Source organism: Dreissena polymorpha, chromosome 13 (genome assembly GCF_020536995.1).
Source record: "Dreissena polymorpha isolate Duluth1 chromosome 13, UMN_Dpol_1.0, whole genome shotgun sequence".
Taxonomy (NCBI): Eukaryota; Metazoa; Mollusca; class Bivalvia; order Myida; family Dreissenidae; genus Dreissena; species Dreissena polymorpha.
In genome coordinates, this window is record NC_068367.1 from 13776825 (window position 1) to 13782925 (window position 6101).

Here is a 6101-nt window from a genome sequence, read left to right on the forward strand (position 1 = left end):
CATGTAATAAAAGTTGATGCCAACAAGTACCTGACACCACAAAGAAAGATGCCTAGACACCCGCACGGTTCTGGCTTCTTACCAGTCACTCCTACATCTGACACCTTCAAATACAGCTTTTTCCCACGTAGTATACCACTTTGGAACGATCTACCAGCATCCGTTGCTGAGGCCCCCTCTCTGGCATCCTTCAAGAGTGGGCTTTCCAGCCTAACCGTCTAAGGGGACACCCTCCCAGTTACGAATTAAGCATTCAAATGACGGACTAGAGCTATGTTGGCGGGGCCTTGTGCCCTGGTACCGTCACGGAAGCTAAACAGGTCTTGCCCTGATGGATGTGAAAAGTAACTGGGGTCACTACTATACTTTCTTACTTTTATCTAGCTTTTTTCTACCTTTACTTTTGTAGCTTTACTCTTTACTTTAATATATTCTTGCCTTGCGCACCGTCAAAGAAATGTCAATCCATGACAGTTTGATGATACCATGTAGATGTAGAGATGTAGACTCCCTTTATATATTCCATAAAAACTCCTTGTGACACGCTACGGAAATTAAAACACGTAATAAAATTCGACCGATTCTCTTTAGACAGAGACAACCGCCATTTTTGTGTGCCGAGAAATCTCGTGGTATGCTATAATGACGACGTCATCGTGATGCTATTTTTATGTCAGGGAACTCGGGGATGTCCCTGACAACAAACTTAAGTCACTCCTTAGGCGAATCATGTTTCACTGAGGGAAAAAAATGCACGAGACAAAAACTTACCTAATCTTTTTCCTAAGGAATTTTTAGGATGAATATTTAAGGGAAAATCTTGCCTTAGGTGATTTATCGAACTTAAGTAAATAACTAAGAAAATACCTAAGGATCTTTGTGGATACGAACCCAGATGTTAAAACGACATACCATGAGGCCCGTAAACATACGAAAATGTGTCACAATAAAGGAAAATAAATTAATTTACGTTATTTATTTCGATAGCCCTGCCATATCGTCCACGTTTACACAATCAGAATACCGTTTGCAACCATTCAGTATAAAACGCATTTTTATTTAATCATCATCTTCATCATCATCTTCACCTCCATAATCTTCTTTTTCATCTCCATAAACTACCAATAAAACTACATCGTCATCATGTCATTATAGTCTTTATCATCAACAACAACACTCATCGACATCATCTTCATCACCCAGGACAATTGTCCGGTGCGGTTACCACCCACTAAATCACAGGTTGCCTTGGCGAGAAGCGCATATACCAACTACATAGTTGGCCGGACAGCTGTAACCACGACGACTTTTATCCTAATAACTTATATCCAGACAATGCCGGATAACAGCTCATTCAAGCTACTCCTGATCTGCTGCTTAAGTCTGTGGGTACCAGTACAGACCTTATGTAAGTATCCGGTGTTACCAGTTAAATCTTTGATGATAAACGTTATATGCCCCGTAATCTGATAAACTAATGTGGCGAATAACTTGCTATATTTCGTTGTTTGTTTGTTTTACACAATATTTCAAGTATAACCCGTACTATTTCCAGTGTGGCTCACATGCCAACATGGGAAATTTGAGATGTTTTGAAGTCTTCTACACGACGAAAATATATTTCAAAATCCCCCCCCATAAAATAAACTGTTCAACGTGTCTTTATCACACAACATTAAACAATCTTTATCCAAAAACATATGTTTCAACATTGAACAAGGGAAGCCGAAACTGGTTAATGCTTGGATCGTCAGGTATATAAAATACTTTTTCTTATGCATGATCACTATAAATGCTTGGAAAGTCAGGTGTATAAAGACTCTTGCATATGCACGATTAATCTTAATGCTTGGAAAGTCAGGTATAAAAAAGAATTCTGCATACGCACTATCTTTCTTAAAGGGATCTTTTCACGCTTTGGTAAATTGACAAAATTGAAAAAAGTTGTTTCAGATTCGCAAATTTTCGTTTTAGTTATGATATTTGTGAGGAAACAGTAATACTGAACATTTACCATGGTCTAATATAGCCATTATATGCATCTTTTGACGATTTTAAAACCTAAAAATTATAAAGCGTTGCAACGCGAAACGATTGAATAATTTGGAGAGTTCTGTTTTTGTCGTTAAATTTTGTGAAACTACGAAGATTGCTTATATAACGTATAAAATACGGCAAGTATGTTTACTCGGCGGAATAGCTCAGTAGGCTAAAGCGTTTTTACTTCAGGACTCTGGAAGGACTCCAGGGGTCACTGGTTCGAAACCTGCTCCGGGAATTGTTCTTTTCCTTTTTTTAATTTTATTCTTGATTTTTTACTGGAGCTTTTACGATCCAATGTTTACATTTATCAATATAAAGCATTTAATGAATAAGTTAAAAAAATGCCAAAATCTGTGAAAAGGCCCCTTTAATGCTTGGAAGGTCAGGTATAAAAAAGACAGTTGCATATGCACGATCAATTTTAATGCTTGGAAAGTCAGATTTATAAATTACTTTTGCATATGCACGATCAGTCTTAATGATTGGATCGTCAGGTATATAAAATACTTTTGTATGTGCACGATCAATCTTCATGCTTGGAAAGTCAGGTTTATAAAATACATTTGCATATGCACGATCAATTTTAATGCTTAGAGAGTCAGGTATATAGGTCCGGGAGCCTACGCAAGATGTTTTTAATAAATCGTCTGCTGATCCAGGGTGGATATACTATTTTTACACCAAGCACTTGAGCGCCGATGACATGGAACGACAACTCTGCATGGAGAATATCTATCTCTACGCAGAGTTGTCGTACCTTGCTCTCACATACAATGTGATCCAGCTAAGCTGGTTTCAGTCAAATATCTACGCGGAGGTTGGGAGAATGTGTTTACACATCTGGCCCCTCCTCCTCTAAAGGGCAGTAAGTTGTAGTTTTAATTGAGCTATACATAACTAATAACTTAGCGTTATATTCTAAGGAGAAGTACGTATGCAAAATAATTGAGCGGATCCATAGACATTAGAATATTTTGATGGTGGTAACACACTGGTGCCAGAACTCAGGGGTAACAGGTTCGATCCTCGCTCAACCCTAACCTTTAAACTAGGATGAGAAAGTTAAAACGAGGTGTTGTTTACTCGGTGCTTAACAGCACACACTTAACGACCTGGGGATTGGTCATCGCTGTAATTAATCTTCTTTCGTTCCTCGCATTTCCACCGCAACAAAATAAAAAAGTCCTCTGGGTGCGTTGAGCATATGTGAAATAGCCGGTGCACTCTTAAAGTGAACATTGCTGTTTCCGAAAACTAACGTAGATTAACCAAGGCATGAAGTCAATCTGTCAGTATACTACATATAATTGGCGCTGCTATTGCTTTCATACTAGATATGCGCATTTTGATATGCAAGAATATATATGGATATTCTTGTTTAATTTTTGATAATCATTCTTATTAGGGTACTTATAAACAAGAGGGCCAATATGGCCCTAGTTCGCTCACCTGAGAGGAGTCGGTTAATTCAATCTTTTCCAAACGTCAAGCTTGACATCCTGGCCAAGTTTTATCAGTATTGAGCCAAAACTCTGGCGTATGGAGTGTTTACGAGGTTTTTGTAAAATTTGACCTGGTGACCTATATTTTTCCTCCTCATGACCAAACATCAAACTTTGCTCTAAGTTAAATATTATGACCAAGATTCATAAAATATGAAACGAAATTGTGACCTCTAGAGTGTTTTCAGGGATTTTGTATATATAATATAATGAAAATTTTGACAATCTAAGGGCAATAATTTTGTCATTTATCATGCAATTTTGCTCATTATCAAACTTGACTGAGATCTTGTGGCCATATAGCTTCTCAGCAACTTTGATACAGAATGCTTGAGAAATTTGAATGCTAGAGTGTTTACAAACCAAATGTGGAGGAACGGACAGACGGACGGACGGCGGACAAAGACCAACCCTAAAACCTCACCTGGGCAATCAGGTGAGCTAAAAAGTGAGTTTTTTTCACCGATCTTAGCCATTTTCCAATTTATCCGAGATATCAATAAAACCAATGTATTGACTAAGTTTCACGATGACGACGCACAAACATGACTTCTAGAGTGGTCACAAGGTTTGTCTGTAGTCATATTAGGAAAACCCCCCCCCCCACCTGGCGGCCATGTTTTTTGACCGATCGAGACCATTTTCAAACTCATCTGAGATATAATTAAAACCAATCTTTTCACTAAGTTTCATGATGATTGGACTAAAAATGTGACTTCTAGAGTGTTCACAAGCTTTTTTACTATATATATATATATATATATATATATATATCAGAAAAATGCGCCCCCCCCCTGGCAGCCATGTTTTTCAACGGACCCAAACCATTTTCAAACTCAACTCTTGTATCTAGGAAGCAAATGTTCTGACCAAATTTCATTACAATTGGGCCAAAAATGTGACTTCTAGAGTGTTCACATGTTTTTACTATATACATATAGAGACACAACCCACTGGCGGCCATGTTTTTTCACGATCTGGACTATTTTCGAACTTTTCCGATATATCAATAAAACCAATATTTGATTAAGTTTCATGATGATTGGGCAAAAAATGTGACTTCTTTACTGTTCACAAGCCTTTTTTACTATATAAATATAAGGAAAATTGCCCCGCCCCCCTGGCAGCCATGTTTTTCAACGGACCAGAACCATTTTCGAACTTAACTCACGTATCTAGGAAACAAATGTTCTGACCAATTTTCATGAAGATTGGATTAAAAATGTAACTTCTAGAGTGTTGACATGTTTTCACTATATACATATAGCGAAAACTGCCCCGCCACTTGGTGGCCATGTTTTTTCACCAATCTGGACCATTTTCAAACTCGTCCGAGATATCAATAAAACCAATGTTTTGACCAAGTTTCATGATGATTGGGCAAAAATTGTGAGTGTTTACATGGTTTCTCTATAGCCAAATATGGAAAACTGCCCCGCCAACTGGCGGCCATGATTTTCAACGGACCGTAACCACTTTTTAACTCAACCAACATATCATTAAGGCAAACATTTTGACAAAGTGACATGAAGATTGGGCACGAAATGTGACTTTTACAGTGTTTACAAGGTTTTTCTTTTTTTGACCTAGTGACCTAGTTTTTAATCCAGCATGACCCAGTTTCGAACTTGATCGAGATACCATTGGGACAAATCTTCTGACCAAGTTTCATGAAGATCGCACAAGAAATGTGGACTGTAGAGTGTTTACAACCAAATGTGGACGGACGGACGGACGACGTACGGACGGACGTACGACGGACAAAGACCGACCCCAAAAGCTCACCTGAGCTATCAGGTAAGCTAAAAAGCAGAATTTCGGTAAATTCAGTTAGTGCTTCTCATGTATCAAATATTTCTAAAGCATCTAGCTAGAACATGGAAATTTTATTCATTAAAGGGAGATTATACGATTTTGTAAAAAATGTATGAATTATATGAATTGTGTAAAAAAAACATATTAAACATATATTTCACTATAAATTAAAATAGAAGTCAAGAAGAACATGTGTCGAAAAATGCGAAATAAGCCAGATATTTAATTCTGAAATCGAAAAAGTATGTACAGTCGAATTCGCCAGCATGTTTATATCATGCATGAACGATGTGAATCTATTTTTTTGTGAATCTAAATTTAGTTTTACGGATCATTTTAATTTTCTTTAAACGATATCTATTCATACGACACATGAACACTAACTCCGATCCTAATAAAAAGACGAATGCTTCGGTCATTGTAGAAAAAATATGTACGAAATATCTTCGTCACAATCGGCTCGGGGATCTAATTTATCTTTACTGCATTTTATGAAATTCTTCAATGTATAATTTTTCTTGCCTATTTTGTTTTATTGTTACATATTTTTATCAATATATTACATTTTAACACATATAAAAATCGTATAATCTCCCTTTAATAGCGTTGATAAAAGACTTGGGACTATTGTGTGAACTAAGGCTGTCTATCCTCTGCTAGTCATACGGGCCGTGTACTATGACCAATTCTTACCCATTAATAGGTCTAATAGCTATTATTCCATAATAATATAACATCAGA

General features: G+C 37.0%; 1 protein-coding gene across 6 annotated transcripts in view; it reads left to right on the forward strand.

Annotated features, from left to right (window-relative positions):
- Positions 1-6101, forward strand: part of LOC127855831 (glycine--tRNA ligase-like) — a 254818-nt gene that overhangs the window by 192755 nt on the left and 55962 nt on the right. The window lies entirely within an intron of this gene.